General features: G+C 39.2%; 1 protein-coding gene across 1 annotated transcript in view; it reads left to right on the top strand.

Annotated features, from left to right (window-relative positions):
• The first annotated feature begins 4,889 nt into the window (after positions 1-4,889).
• KLHL32 (kelch like family member 32) overlaps positions 4,890-16,694 on the top strand; it is a 176,857-nt gene continuing 165,052 nt past the window's right edge. The window contains exons 1-2 of the mRNA XM_015600301.2: positions 4,890-5,026; positions 12,043-12,130. The gene's annotated coding sequence lies outside the window, so the exon portion shown is untranslated. The remainder of the gene's footprint in view (positions 5,027-12,042; positions 12,131-16,694) is intronic.

Raw genomic sequence — 16,694 nt, 5'->3', positions numbered from 1 at the left:
AGGGTATGGTCCTAGGGGCCAGGACAAGGGGCTTGATTAAGAAGAATCCTTGGAAAGGAGCAGAATTGGCATCTAGAGACACCATCCTCTACCACAGTGAGCACTGCCTGTCACCCAGTCTTCATTCGACTGAGCCAAATACAACTGTCACCTGTTCTAGAGTGTTAGTTTTCCTTTCCATTGGTGTCACATCACTTTCCAACATCCGGCAAGAGAGAATCCCATCTGTGCCGTGAGAGGGGCCCATCCTAACCTTGTCTATGTTCTAGGACCTATGTCAGCCCCCGGGTCAAAGGGTCCGTGAACCGTGTGACAGGAAAAGTCCCAGCATCTGCGTGTATGTGGAACTGCATGAAGCCAGCCTGAGAGTCACCCTTTCCTTCTCAGCCAGCAAAATGGAAAAACACACTATTACACACTCACATCTTCCTCCTCCCCTCCCTCTCTTCCTCGACTTTTACACAAACTAGATCATATTACACATATTGACCTTCAATTTGGATTTTTTTCACTTAGTGGTATATCTTTGACATCAGTGTGTAAAGATCTACTTTATTATTTAAGTGGCTACTTAACATTCTAATAATTTCACTGGTCTCCAAATGACGGGCTCTAGTTCTTTTGTTCTCTCTCCCTTGTCTTCCTTTCCCCTTGCCCTCTTGCTCTCCCTCTTCCTTTTGGATATCACTAAGCTATCGTGAGTATCCTTTTACATAAATTTTTACATAAATGTTTGAGGTAACCCGAGGACACTCTTAGACACAGAATTGCCATACAAAAAGGTATCCGCATTTAACAAAAACAAATATATTGACACGTTGTCATCCAAAATGTTTATATCCACTTGAATCTTCTAAGTTCTTACTTACCTATATTCTTTCTAACAGTAGGAATTATAATCTTTTTACATCTTTGCAAATCTGTCATATGAAAAAAATCTAATTTATTTTTAAATTTGTTTTACCCTAATGATGATTAAAAATCCCTTTTGCATGGTACTGTTATTTGGATTTGCATCATTTCTATATTCTCAAATTTGTGTGTGTGCATTCCTTTTAGGCTATAATTTTGGATTGTTTTTTTTTAACAATAAATTTCCTTTATAAAACTAAAATAAATACATATTCCCTTTTGTATTTTGTTTTATACCTATTTAGTAGTGCAATTAAAATATCCTGTCTTGAGGGTAGGGGTTATTTTCTATTCAGTACAGTAAATATTTACTAAGCATCCATTATGTGTCTAGTCGATTAGACTGAATTAGACTGAAAACAACATAACAACAACAGCATTTGGTACTAGAGAATGTGACAGAAAATATAAACGTCAAAAATATTAACGGTAAAAGATTTTCCCATGACATAACTAGTTTTGAGTGGCAGTAGCTCCTGATGAATTAGATGAATTAGCTACAAAATGAATCCACAGGTAATTAAATAAATTGAAATGTTAGCAAGTTATTTTGTATTTTCCACTTAAAACTGGAGAATATCAGCCAAAGATCAGTTTGGGTTTGGGCATAATTAATAATGATCTGTTCTCTCTGGAAATACAGTAATTAGAAATCTGGCCCAGTGACTCCTTAATGTCACTACTGGTTTGTGACAGAAAATCATGACATGGCATTAAGAATGAAACCTCATTTGCTATGGGATGAGACATCTATGATAGGTGTTTGTCCTGGAGTTGAAGAAGAAGCTATGATATAGCTTTCTTTTATGATGTAGTTTTAGGTTAAAATCTGATCTGTTTAGAGACAATTCCAACTCTCTCTGATTGTCACAGACCTGTTTAAAATATAGATTTTATGAAAGCTTTGACAAAACTGGATTTATGCTTTGCTTTCACATCTTGGTTCATGGAGAAGCTCATGACAGATGAAAAAAAAAATGCTACAGAAACTAGCATATTCCAAAATGCTTCTCAAAGTGTGTTAAGAGGTAAGTTGAAAAAAAAAAAAATTCATATTCGACCTAACTCCAGGACAGTTGTTTAAGAAAGTGAAGTAGATATTTATTTTTATTTTTATTTTTTTAATTTTCCTTAACCTCAAGATCTCAGGGTCTTTAATACGTGACTGGGAGCCACTTTTCAGTGTTTCCCTGACTCTTTTGATCCCAACACCCAATTTCCTATGGTGGATGTATGTTGCTTTTCTAGCTACACAGGGTCCATTTTTCTTTCTTTAATCTGGTGAGAATGTGATTGGGGTCCCACCCTACTCCTGCTAAGGGACAGGGCAGTGCTCCAAGTTAGGTCAACTGAAAGCTGGAATCTGAATTGGGAGTATCAAAGAGCAATAGATTGGAATCCTCCCATTCCAGCACGGGAGACACCCAATCATGACATTCCTGTTGTCACTGCTGCTGTGTCCTCTGAAGCTGCTCTAACTTCTGCTGGCTTCCTAGCCTGGTTATCTAGGTAGGCTGCCCATAGATTCTCAGAGCTCCCGTTATTCTTCCATCAAATTGCTTTCATTTAAATTGAGTGGAGTAGTCTTCTGTTGCTTTGCAACCAGAGGACCCGCACTTTTTCTTCTTTAGCTTCTCTCTCATAATATCACTAGATCGAAACAGGGACAATGTCTATTTATTGACAACTGAAAGTCCTATACTGTAACGGTGGCATATTATAAGAGATCAAAAAATTTTTGTTATTGAACAAATGACTAGTATTCCAAAGCACAGCTTTTGAGAAGCATTATTTTAAGTTATTTTCTTTTAACAAGGAGAAAGACCATATATAATGGTATCCAAAAAAGAAATAGTTCCTAAAATCTATTTGCTCCTCTAGTAACAGAGTATACCAGAAAACACTTGTGTTGAGTTTTGATGGCTATCTAACAAACTCTGGCATCTCTTATTTTAGAGAAATAAAAGGCTTTTTTTAAAATTAAAAAACAAAACAAAACAAAACTATACTTTAAACCAGTCTTAAGGATTCATTTATAAAAAAAAAAAAAAAATTGCCCTTGCTGATCTAGACATTTTAGTAGGCATTTTACATACATTTTAAAATTTAATCAACATCTATGTGTCAGTAACCAATATTTATCAAGCCCTTAATATGTGACAGACATTGTGCTAACACATAGGAATACAATGATGAACAAAACATACCCAGCTTGGGCAGTAAGAGACTGTTCCACAGTCACACAGATGGTGAGTTGGTGGCATAAAGATTATTTTTCTGTGTAAATACAGTTATATCATTGCTCTTTGTTTAGTTATATTTAATCATAAATAGCTTCTATTCTAAATAGATAATTCAATTAGATGGGTTTCAGATTTTAAGGACAGTCACCCTAATGACAAAAAGTTTATGAATCTTAAAGGAGTGTTTTTATTGACACCAGTTATTGTCTATATTTTGGGTTCAAACATGCTTTGACATTTGATCTTCTGGTATAACAGCACCCAATGAAAAATATCACGTTGCTTATGAAAAATTCTAGAGAATGACACTGCACCTAATGTTTGCAGTCACTTGTCATTCTTCCCCTTGGTGTCCAGGGCTGTCAGATAAAGTAGGTCCCCAGAATCTTCAAGTCCAAAGATCAAGAGCATGTGAATGAAGACCTGGAATTCAGACAGACAGGCCCCAAGGGGCGAGGGTGGGGTGCACTCCAGAAAACATGTGGGTCTGAAAGTGGAAAATTTGTTGACCCACTGACTTGAGACTAATGAGAATGTTAAAGACATTTCAAAGTAATCAGGGCATGGTTCCTAGCCCATGTGAAAAGACACTAACTTTCAAGAAATGTGACAACATTCTGTAAAATTCCATCTTTGCAGTAATTTAAACCATGCACTTATAAAAATACAGTTTACTCTAGAGTTTCCTTTGCCTAGTAGCTTAACTCCAAGTTGGACCACGGTTTTCAATACAAAAGTGAAATATGGTATTTTTTTTACCTATTAAAATGATCCACTTTGTGTGTGTTTCTGAGCATGTTTTACACAAGTATGATGTGAAAGACCCACAAGTGGCACAAGAGTGAACGGTAGTGTTCTGGGGTTGGTGTCTGTAGTTTCAATGCTGAGTTAGCTGTAACCACATACTCTTCCTCATCCTTCAGGTTCAGGGTTTTCATTCATCCACAGAATCCACTGTCATTTCTTAAAGTTACTGTGAAGCAGTTCTCGACATTATTATAAAGTCTATCAATCCTAAGGACGGCCACTATTTAGGTCCTGCAAAGGGGCCTCTACGAACAGGGGCATTTCGAATTTTACAAGTTAGCTGGGTCAGGAAGAGGGAAATACAGGGCCAGAGCCCCCAGGCACACTACGTTGGGGTCACGGCGTCAGTTACCGCAGGTTGCTCGCCATCCTTGGGAACAGAGGCTGGGAGCATGCAGGCTGGTTTCCTGGGGCTCGGTCGTCGCCAGAGGGACCGCAGCTGAAGCTGCAGGCTGCGCATGTGACCCAGCGGCCGCCAGCGCAGGTGCGGGAGAGCGAGAACCCGGGGGCGCGGAGGAGGGGGACTTCCGGGGAGAGAGGGCGCGCGCCAGCTCAACGGCGGCAGCGGGGTGGGGGGTGTGCGGCGTGCGCGCCTCGCCCGCGGCGGGGTGGAGGAGGGGAGCCTGCGCGCTGGCTCGCCCGAGGCGGGATGGGGCGGAGCCGCCAGGCGGTCTGAGCCCGCGGGGGTCCGCCGAGGTGCGTCTCCAGGCTGACGCGGCAGCCTGGGGCAGAGCGATCCGGACGCGTCACCTGCAGTGCTGTCTGCTGCTGTCACTTTACTAGGAAACACTGTTTCCCTGCGGGAGAGTCCGGGACCGCGCAGGCGCGCGCGCGCGGGCACACACACACACACACACACGCGCGCGCGCGCGCGCGCGCGCGCACACGCACGCTAGCGCGCTGGTTTTTCACAACTGCATCCCCAAATCCGCAGAGTGAAGCTACTGCGGCTTCTCTTAACCTCAGCATCGTGGGGCGAAGCAGAGCCATTGTGCTTCGGGGAGAGCCCGGTGCCTGTGCTGCTGCCTCGGGTACATAACCCAGCAGAACGCTCACCCCATCGGGTAAGTCAGTCTCCTCGTAACCTGTTCGGGGTTGGTGCTTGCAGACCGGAGGTAAAAGGTGGGTGGCTGCGGATGCACCAGTGGGGTCGAGACTGGAGTTGATTGGAATTTTAGGGGCATGCAGCCCATGCAGCCTCTACCAGCGTCGTCTAGCGGGCGCAAGTACTACTCCCGGTTACTTATTCTACCAACCCTGGAGTTGCTCACCCTCTTTCTCCCCTTCCCCCAGCCCAAGATACACTGTGCTCCTTGGTTGCCAAGGAGACTTGATTAAACATCAGCCTTGGGACAGCTATTGAAATAACTGGTTTCTTCAATGGTGTTGTTATTTATTTTGATTTTTAAAAATCACACTGAGGACCATGTGGTGATTTGGCATTCGTTAATCTGTATTCAGGCAACGATTTCATTCAACTTCAAGAAAAGCGGTAATTGCACTATACGGTATGCTTTAAAAAAGATTCATCAGATGAATTTTTCAACAAATGTGTCTTGAATCATAAATTACTCTCATTTTGGTGATCTTATAAAGAAAGCTGATTCCAATTAAAATCCCTTCTTCCGCTCTATTTCCACATTTTATTTTGTAGTTCACTTAGGCCTGATTATATTAACATTGAAAGCAGAAGATGAATTTATTGTGGTTCCCCACACAAGGATGAGCTTCTGTTGTAAATTGACCGGAACAGAAATACATATGTGAAATTTCTAAAGCAAGGAAATAGCATTGATAACATACATCTTTGCTAACAGTTCTGTATCCACTGCATTATTATTTTAAAGCAGTTTGCTGCACCTCTGCCCATTTCTGAGATTTTTTTTTAAAGTCTCCTATTGATTTTTTGACGTATCTATATATAGATAGATATAAATATAAAATGTGTGCATGGCTTAATACTCCAGATTCTAAGTTTTTGGAGCTCATATTAAAATGTAGAGAAGAAGGAGACACAGGGAAAGGCTTATACATCTTGTTTTTTTTTTGTTTTTTTTTTCTGATGGATTGGCTCCTTTACTGGAGCACTGAGTGAGGCCCAAGGAGGTCAGTACTTGTATCTCACAGGAACCAGTAATAACTGGGCTGTCATTTTTACTTTGAGGCCTCAGATGCGTAGTGGGTGACTGAATAACAAAGCATTTGAAGGGCTCAGCTACCTGGTAATTATACTTTGCACTAATTTCATACCTACATCACTAACAGAAATGACCCAGTAAAGATCCACCAGCATTCAACAATTCATTTTGTTTTCCTTTCATATGTGTTTATCTTTTCTACTTTTTAATTAAATGACATAAGGACATATATCAAATTATTTTTATTTAGGCTTTAAGTGGTGTCATACAGAGTGTAATAATATGAAGATTGAGGGAGCCAATAATAACTGAGGTAGGTAGAGGGGATTTATGCAACTGAAAGGGGACTGGGAAATGAGGAAGGATGACAAACATTTTACATTACAGTTTACAGAGTACTTTTCCAGTGCTTCCCTTTTAATCCCCATAACAATCTTGTGAGGTCAGGGAATTATCTTCATTTTAAAACTGAGGGACCTGAAACTCAGAGCTTGTTGAAGATCAGAGTTAGTGAATGGGGAAGCCCTTTTTGGTTTTAAGCTCTTTGCCTTTAAAAATATCCTGTATCTTCATTTCCAATGTGTGCATGGATCTGACAGGTGAGATGAAGGAGTGGAGCATCCCAGATGGAGAACACATGTGACAAAGGGGGTGTGGATTGTGGCTTCTGGAAAGGGCAAACCAGTACAAAGGGGGAGCTCCTACTGGACTGTAGCTGATTATGGCCACCCCAGTTCTAAAAAATTCTAGTTTTTCAAGGAAAACAGAAGTTTCCAAATATTTTTTAATGTGAAGTATCCTTAATTTTAAAATCTGTGAGGACCACATTAAAAATGTATCTGGGTCCCATGTGGCCCGTGGTCTGCCCATTTGCAATCTATATCTACTGAGGTCTCATTTAGTTTTAAGCTGTTGTTTGCTAATAAAACGTCGATGTGAACAAATATATCTGTCATTGTAAGAATGATTGGGAATTTTCTGATTTTGATATTAAAATTTCTAAAAAATGCTCCACATTTTTTCTTCAATGAACAGGTCCAAGTTTGTTTTTGAGGGTTCCTAGGTCTTTCTTTTATACCTCAGAGAAAATAAAAGAGCATGAAATGCTCCAAAATGGGAATTTTTAAATCTGGTGAAACAAAAGCATTTACAATTTAAAACTTCTTATGTCCCGGGCTTAAATTTTGTTCTGGGCATAGGACTAAGAAGTGTATAATAAAGTCATTAGAAGGAAGAGATGGAATAAAAAGTTGATCAGAAAAAGGAGCATCCTGAACCTTGCAGAGAAAACTTCCTATTAAGGCTTTAGGTAGTCGTTAAATGCCACCATAAAATGCTGCAAGATCCCAAAGGAATGAAAACATAAATGGGAACTCAAAGGGACATTCACTTCCAGAACTCTGGCAGAGAAAATGCTGTTTACTTCATAAATGATCTTGTTTTTGTAATAAAGTGAATACCTTTTTAGAAGCTGCCACTTTCTCATATTTCTACTAAAGCTGTAGAGATGTCTGTGGATTTCTCTGAAGCAGACCTAGTAGTCCAAAAGGAGTATTTTATTTATGTTGTTTCTTTTGTGGATCCAAAGAGGTGTCATTTTAAAAAAACAAAAACAAATGAGATTTGGACAGTGATTTCCAATAGTTCTCTTAGTATGAAATCACCTTCTAGAAGACCACTTTAATAATAAATAAATGCATTTCAGTTTTCAATGCAGGAAAATATGTTGCATCCCTAGTAAAGAGCTATGCAGATGTTAATTGATACTAATATAACAAAGTCTTGGCTGAGTGCTCTGGTGGTAATGTCCCTCAAGAATTCAGAGCAAACACACACACTGCTCCTGGCAAGCTTCCATTTTCCTAACCCCTTCTACATACAAGGTACCTTTCCGTATTGTCTTCACAACATCCCGATAAGTGGGCATCTTATTTCCACTTTACAGATGAAGAATCCAAGACTCTGTGAAGTTAAAGTGAAAAGAAAGAAATCTTTAAACTTCAGCAGCTCCTCTTACTTCACACCCATCCTTCTCTGCCAGTTACCTAGTGGAGATTATAGACATGTATATAATTGTGATTTTGAGGCAGTTCTGTGTTAAATGATGCAATACGGATACAAGATTCCACAGAAGCACAGATACAGAAAAATAAAAGTATTCTGATCGTGGAGATCAAGTGAGCCCTGTAGATGAGGAGGATTATTGCTGGACCTGGATGGCTGGGTCTGACTATATTAAACAAAGACCCCTTTGGTAAGGGGAGGCTCTGCCAGACAGTCAGTAGGAAATGTGAGTTGAGAGGATCATGAGCAAGATATCTGATATTGTTGAGTTAATCATTGTAGATAAAGGGATGACCAAGCTGTGGGAAGAAATATAGTCTCAGAGATGGAGAGCAGCAAGGAGCTGGAATTGGGGATGTGTGGGAGGGGTGGAGGAAGACAAATTGGTAAAGGAGACTAAGAGGGGAGCTGCAGACACAGAGGAAAATTTGAAGATATATTGGGCAAGTCATAGGAAATATTAAGAACAGAAGATGCAAAGAGCCCATCTTTCTTTTCTTACTAAACAGGGCTCTTTGATGACAGTGGAGATAGAACTGGTTATGTCTCCATGTCAGGCAGTGCCTTACTCCTCTTTCTTGTCCTTATGTAACTGGTTTGCATTAATTTAGAATTTCTTCGGGAGTAGAACTTGAGAGTTTATCCTAGAACATCTTACTTTCCCTCTTGTTGGGAAGTAGTAGATGGCATTCATTTTGTTCACCTTTTCCTCGGTTCTTTCATTTCTAATCGTGTCCTGTATTTACATACCCTTCTTGCTGAGATCTTCACCTTTTAAGAGGCAGAGGAAGCACTCAACTTTTCCCATCTTTCTTTTGTTCTTGCATCCTTTCATGTGTACATTGCCATGCATTAATGCATTTAGTTTAATTTTATTTAGACATATGGCACTATAAATTTTGGTGAGATTTTTAAAAGAACTCTGTAAAAAAAAATTAACAGTTTTGCAAACTTGACTTGGAATCAGATTAGTTCTGCATATGGCAGAAGCGCTGAAAGCTGTAAATTTATTTAAAATAGTTTTGCAGGATTGGAATTACCAACCCGATAAGATAATTTTTAAATGAAGAAGGAAAATCTTTGGCAGTTTTCATAGCCTCTTGACTTTCTCCTACATGTTTATTGGAGGCATAATATATTCTAGTTTTCATGCCAGATGAGCCAGTTCCAGTTACTTTGAGGCAGGGCTTTCCCCCCGCCCTCCCACAGTACAACCGGTTTGGGATACAGGATATCGATAGAATAAGTCATTTGATCCTGGCAGATTGTTTCAGTGGGAACACAGTCAATGCTAATGGAACAGACATCAGGAGCATTGTGCAATGGAGGAAGCATTGTGCAATTTTTTATGACACAAGTTCTGGTACCTCGTTTTAAATCATTGCTTAGGACCCTTGTTACTTAGGAGTCTTGGTTCTTCGATTGTCTCTATAAGGTAGTATGACACAGCTGAAAGAACGTGAGCCTTAAAGCCTGAATTTGAGTACTAAATCCAACACTTTTTGGCTCTGTTATTTACAGTCTAGTTACATATCCCCTCTAGGTCTTTTCCTCATCTGTAAAATGGGCTATTCTGAGATTAAATAAAATATGCATAGGAAACAACTAGAACAAAGCCTGATGCATAATAAAGTCTCAGTACTTATTAACTCCTTCCCATTGCCTCTCCCCTCTTACCTTTGCTTTCCTCAGAACGAGAGTAGAATTCACATAAATTTCATATGCTCTATAAAATGTCTTAATCTGGTCTGCTGGCCTTAGAAAGGAGCTAGCCTCTTCCTGTAATGGAGCTTGAGTGAGCAGTGGGCTGCTTTGGTGGGCTCTCCTGGGGAGAAGGATGTGTATGGTGGGGTTAATGGTGTCACCTCTCTGGTAAGCCACTTCTCCCTCTCTTCTGCAGCTCCTGGAGTCCCAGCCTGGCCACAAAGAAAAGGAGGGAGGGTCACTTTCTTTCTGCCTAGGCAGCTCACTGAGGCTCTATTTTAGATCTCTTTTTTAAGATCTCCCCATCTGTAAAAATCACAGAGCTACCCCTTGTGTTCGCTATAGGTTTAATAAAAGCAGCTCCAAGTACCTGGCAGGTACAGACCTCCTAGCCTTTCTGTGAGGTCAAGTTCTAGTTTCCTACATCTTTCTAGACAATTAGGGGTTTCCTTTCATACTGAATTACATAGATTTTGTGAAAAGGTCAAGAGCTCACCAGGCTCAAAGAAAAAAACCCTCAAATTCGCTTTCAAGTCAGATAGGATTAAAGTCTTCCCAAAAAGAATACTTTCTTAGTTAAATCAAGTTTTTTCCCACTCTGTACCACTATCTGTTTTGTGCCCTACCCCTGCCAAGCAACTCCTTGCCTTCACAGTGGCAGATTAATTTTTCTGCTTTCTTGATATTATTTCGTTCTTTGATGACCAAGGAATGCAGATGAGGTTAGTGTGTCTTGACTTTTTTCAAAGTCCCTGCACTCAGCTCTCAGGCTTGGGGTAACCCAGGCAGCAATGGGAAGCACTAGCAGCTCACCATACTGGTGACTTTTGCAGTAGCAATAGCAAAGAACATTTACAGGAAGGTAGCCAGTAAATTTTAGGAACCCAAGTACCAAGCGAAGTTCTGTTTTTATCATAGAATGAATTACAAAGCACATCCTTACAGAAAAGACTACTTCTTGTGACAAGCATGCTCTGGTATGAATGTTTTTATGTATGTCTGTGTGTATACACATACATACACACACAGACACACATTGTAATGTTTCTTTACATGTGTTACAATTTAATAATTCACATGTATTTTTAGTAATTGGTGAGTAACATTAGTTTAGATGCCTAAATTAAGAAAGGCTTAGGGAATTGATAATGCTAAAGTTTTGTTCATTTGTCAAAGTCAGAATATCCTTTAACCTCTATGAATCCAGAAGAGAATATAGTAAAAAAATTTTAAAAAAGACATTCAGTATATAGTGGATTTTAATTGTAATGAGGTGTGAATCCTCCAATGAGAAATATGCTAGCCAAGATGACATACATGTCATATCTTGTGTTTATATCCAATTCACAGACCAACAAAGTTAGAAAATCATATTACTAAGGAAAAAAAACCTTACTTTAAATCTGAGCACATTCTCAGCCACTTCCCAAGTGACAGCTATGGTTATTGTTTTGGAAACTTAGGTTCATAATTGAGGCCGGTATCTGAATAGAAGAGATTTATTTTAATAGAGTCTCTCTTTGATTTGCTTCCTCATCTACTCTGTTTGACATTTCCTGAAAGGAGACATTTTTTAAAATGCTGTTTTTATGATAGTCAGTTGTATAGATATAGTCTAGTAACCCTTCGGCTGCAAAGATTCACTAGTCTTTCCCAGACTGATGTCCTTGAGCTGATATGGCTGATTGGTTTTTTGAGAATTCAAAGCCTAAAGAAATGTAGAATGAAAGTTTTGGTTTTCTGCTTCTATGAAAACATTAATTACCTACGATCTGATTTAATTTGGACACAGCTTATCTTCTCTAGCTTTAGGTCAAAGCAATTTATCATTTCTTAAAGATATTTAATATCACCTACAGATAGAGCTTCCTAATTGATCAAATGTCATTTGAGAAACTTATGCACAGCCCTAAGGCCTTTCTACACAGCATTTAACTTGCCTTTTCACTGAAATACTAATTTCGAATCATAGTGTCATCTGTAGGGTTTTATGATAAATTTCCCTCCTCTGACCTTGTGATCATTCACAAAGTTATCAATTTTTGATTTCTATGTTTCATATTGTTCTCTCAGTGTTGTTTACCAGAAGTCTGCAGTTAATTTATTGTCTTTACGTCTTATTAATTGCTTTAAAATGCAATATTAATATATTTAATGTATGTAACTGTCAACAGGTTTGAAGATGTGAGTGGAATTCTTTGGCCAGCACCTTCACTTCTTGTGGCTGAAGGTTTGGTGAGCAACGCATTGGGACAGAAGGAGGTAGTTAAATGGTTTACCTATGTAGTAGCATCAGCTCTACATATTGCCTTTGAAAATGAGGACTTACTTTATCCTTGGACCTAATGGGGCATGGAATTTGCAGACCCTCTAGATATGCGCCTTGATTACTATAATTTTCTTTTTGGCATGGTATTCTTGGAGTTCTTTTTCTTCCTCTATGTTGAGCTCTTTTTGGAAAACCATATCCTGTGATCGCTTCTGACTTTTGTTGCCATGATTCTTTGCTCGTGTGAAGTTGCAGCGCTTCGGTCAGCAGCTTTTGGTACACAGTTCCTTTCTTTGATGGAGACAGAGGCAAGGATGTAAGAGGCCCTCTTCCAGCTTAACACTAAGTGAGCCCGCTTCAGGGGTTGGACCAACTGTTGACCAAGATATTTAGGAAGCTGATGTCTCATTGACTCAAGAACGATTTTAGGACCAGGTGCCTCTCTCTTCTTATCTGGAGTCCTGTGGCTGACCTCAGGGATGGGAATATATTGAGAGTTCTAGGAGAGGGTCTTTCCATGTGATGGCACCGTACCCACTAGTATCTCAACCAAGAAAGAGGATCATCTCACAGGAGCCAGCCACCTTTCCTTCCTTGGCCACCTTCCAGCCTTCCTAAGAGCAGTACCAGAGTGATAAGGCCTTTTCTTAGGGCTGTTCCCACCTGTAGTTGCTTGGGTCACAGTGCAGAACTGAAAATCCCAGACTGGTAGCATTTCTGTGGAGTAAAGTGAGACTGGGGCATGGGCACAATGAGGTGGATTGGGAGAGCAAGGGCACTTGGAGCCAGATTCCTTGAGTTTCCAGCTCTGCCCATGCACAGCGGGTGGAAAGCAGGGGTTGGGTGGAGGGAGTTGATTTCAGAACTCTGTGCTTGTCTCCTTCTCTATAAATTGGAATTACATTAAGAATCATGAAAACAAAATAATATATATTGTATATATTCTGTTTATATTAGAAATACTCTGTTACGGCTTTTGATTGGCCATTCTGGAACCTTGCTTTAGAAAATCATATCACTATTCTACAGATAAGTCTAGCCTAGAGGTTTGCAACCAGCATGGCCTTCAAAATGCCTGGAGTTGTTTTAAACATATAGATTACTAGAGTCTCTATAATTATAGTGTCGTTTTAAACATATAGATTACTAGAGTCTCTATAATTATAGTGCTTTGGTGCTGAGCCACTGTACATTTAAAAAGCCTCCCCTGAGAGTTTCTGATGATCTAATTTGGGAGCTGCAGGTCTAGAGTTCAGTGACTTACACTCTGCTGCTTATTTCTGTCTTCCAAGGACCAGACGTGCCACCTGGATCTGGGCCTCAGCTTTCTTGTCATTCCCATTTAACAAAAAATAGCAAGTCAAATCAGTTCTGAGGTCACACAGTTCTGTGGACACTCAGTGGACATTTAAACATTGCAGGCTATATTCTAAACAAGTGTCTTGTCTGGATAGAAGTTGAGATGTGTGATTAATGTCTTCACTGTTGAAACAGAAGTTATGATTTTCCACTCAAATTTGTGTATAGCTAATAAGGTGGATTGCTACAGAGAGCATCTTTATAAATGTCCTCATTGTCCAACATTGAAGTAGTTAAACTGATTTAAAAATGTACATTTCTGCATAGGATAAAATGAAATGCTTTTGATTTTATACCTTTTTGGATTTAGAACATTGATGACGATTACATGGCATTATATAAACCAAATGAAGAATGCTATTTCTACTGTGGATGAAATCTTATGAGTCATTGATTAACAGGCAGAATAGTATAGATCTTTGTGGCAGGATTTTGGCAACAGAGAAGCTACAATTTTGAATTGTCATTTGCTCTTTATTTTTGGGAAGGTTCAGAATGTGCTTTGCAGGTTTTTAATAGGCTTTAAATGTGATATTCTGTCCTTAGAGATTGGCTGAAACAGTATGTGACTGTATGTGTTCATCTTTTATGTCTGAGGGGAATTTTATGACCTTCTTAATTATGATCTTAAAGCATCAAAACATTTGAATATGAGGCATTTTGAGGAGCTATAAAAATGTTAAGCACCAATACATAGATAAGGAGAAAAAGAAACCTGTATCTTAGACTATGAAATAATAAATGAATTTTAGACATATCTGAAAATCATCAGTTATGCATGGTGAAGATGTTGCCTAATTATAGCTTTAAGAGAAGTCATTTTGAGGTGTGTATGTGAGAGAAAGGCAGATATCATATTTATATTTATTTGTCCCTGGTAATTTAGCCACTATTATGACTATTGTGTTGGTTTCTCTGATTATGAATTAGGTACAGAAGTGATTAATCTCTATTGCAGGAAAGAGCTGGCTGCTGGAGGACCTTTTTAAAATTTTTTTAATATTTAGGAATGTTTTTGAGTTGAAGAAAAACTTTTTTGACCTAAAGAATGACCATTTCAGAACTGGAATTATTTTACTGAGTTACCTTTTCCTCCCTAGAAAATCAGGTGAAATGCCGTGTTTAGAACTTTGCTAAATTGGAGTTAGGATGTTCTCTTCTGCCTTTTATGTCAAGGACAGGTGAGAGATAAATAGGGATAGAGAGAGAGAAGAGAGAGAGAGGAGGGGATGAAGATAACTATAAAATTGGATGAGTTGGTTTTGAGGCTGCAGCCTCTATTAGGTGGTTAGCACTTGGCCATTCTGCCAAAATCATGTTTTTGGCCATCTGTACCAAATTATAGGAAGTAATAGCCTTGGGCACAGCTGCTAAGTTTAATGTGTATTTCTAACTCATGTATTAATGATAATGATCCCATAGAGAATTCTAGTGACCAAATGTGCAGAACAAATAGAACCAAACACATAAAAATTTACAAGTTAAGAAAGAAAAATCTCTATTTTACATTGTGAAATGAGAGTAGGTATTATTTAAATCTCCAGACAAGACTTTATTTTTTCTACCTTTAATTCTTTATAGTAGCTTTCTCCTAAGGAGAAATAATTTACAACACTGACCTTGAATTTTGGCCCTTCTTTGTGATGCTTCATGAATTTTGCTCTGACATTGATAACATTTATAGGAGGTAGATTTCATTAACATATCCCAATATCCATTGAATGGACTTTTTCCTAGCTCAGCTGATCCCTTTAAGGAGAATGATCCAGAAATGAGTGACTGACTACTATTTGGTGTTACTATACCAAAAGGTCACAGGACTTTTCCAGGCAGGCTAAGTCTAATGTCATTAGAAGTGTAACTAAGTTGTTAAGAATATAAGCTATTCAGCAATCCCAAGGAAAACATAAGGCCAAGAATCAGGATTTTAAGTAAATATTTCTACATTTTCCATCGTCAAATCATTCCTCTAAAATAAAACTAATGAATGCATTAGAAGGAAATCTACCCTATAGTAAAGTTGATCTTTTAAAGAAGGTTACCAAAATTGTGTGCAGTGATTTTGGCATATGTAATAGAGCTGAGTAGCAAAGTCCCCAATACATGCTTTAAAATTTTTTCCTCCAAACCTGCATCATCCAGAGCTTCCCCATCTTTAGCTGCTCAGGCCCCAAACCTTGGAATCATTCTTGGTTTCTTTCTCTTACGACTCACATTTAGGCATTCAGGAAATTGTGTTCCTTTACCTTCAAAGTATACTGTTTCTCACCTCCTCCCTGCTGCCACCATTGTCCCAGTTAGCATCACCTCTTACTTAAATTACTGCAACAGATTCCCAGCTGGTCTCCTATGCCTTCCAAAGACTCTTCTCAGTACAGCAGTCAAAGTGATCCTTTTAAAACCTGAGTTAAGTCATGGTACTCTTTTGCTCAAAACTGCCAGAGCTTCTATACTAAGAACCAACATTCTCCACCCCATCTATCCTCTCTCATCCCCTGTCCTCATCTTCTTCTCTTTCCATATCCACTCGTGCCCTGGTTTCACTGGCCTCCTTTTCTCCTTAGAACCTGTGCACATAGTTCCTGGTTCCCTCTGCTTGGAATGCGCCTCCTCCTGGCTGTCCCCAGGCTCACTTTCCTACCTTCTTCAGGTCACCTTCTCTATGAGATTCACTGTGATCTCCCTATTTAAAGCTACGATCTAACCACAAGTCCCATCCCTTCCCTCTCAATTCTCCTTAACCTAGATTACCATTCCTTTTCTACAGCTCATCACTTTTTAAGAACAGCTTTACTGGAGGATATTTATATACCATAAAGTTCACTCACTATACTGAAGTACAGTTTCAATAATTTTTAGCAAATGTATATAGAGTTGTGCAGCCATCACCACAATCCACTTTTACAACATTTCTGTCATCCCCAAAAGTTTCTTTGTGCCCATTTATAGTTATTCTCCACTCTCACTCCATCCTAGATAGCCTCTGATCTGCCTGTGTCAGTAAATTTGCCTTTTCTAGACATTTGAGCACAAGTGCTCAGCAAAGGTGGATTAAAGGAGATGTGTGTTTGTATAAAATTAAAATACTACCATATTTCATGTGCATCTGACCTTATTTGCAGATAACTAGGATATTATCTCAATATTCAGTATCAGGACCTCTCAGTTTCTCCTTCCCAGTATCTCCCATGTCCTCCT

This window comes from Pteropus alecto, unplaced genomic scaffold (assembly GCF_000325575.1).
Source record: "Pteropus alecto unplaced genomic scaffold, ASM32557v1 scaffold7, whole genome shotgun sequence".
In the NCBI taxonomy this organism is placed as follows: Eukaryota; Metazoa; Chordata; class Mammalia; order Chiroptera; family Pteropodidae; genus Pteropus; species Pteropus alecto.
Note: the sequence above shows the minus strand (reverse complement) of the source record. Positions and strands in the feature narration are given on the sequence as shown.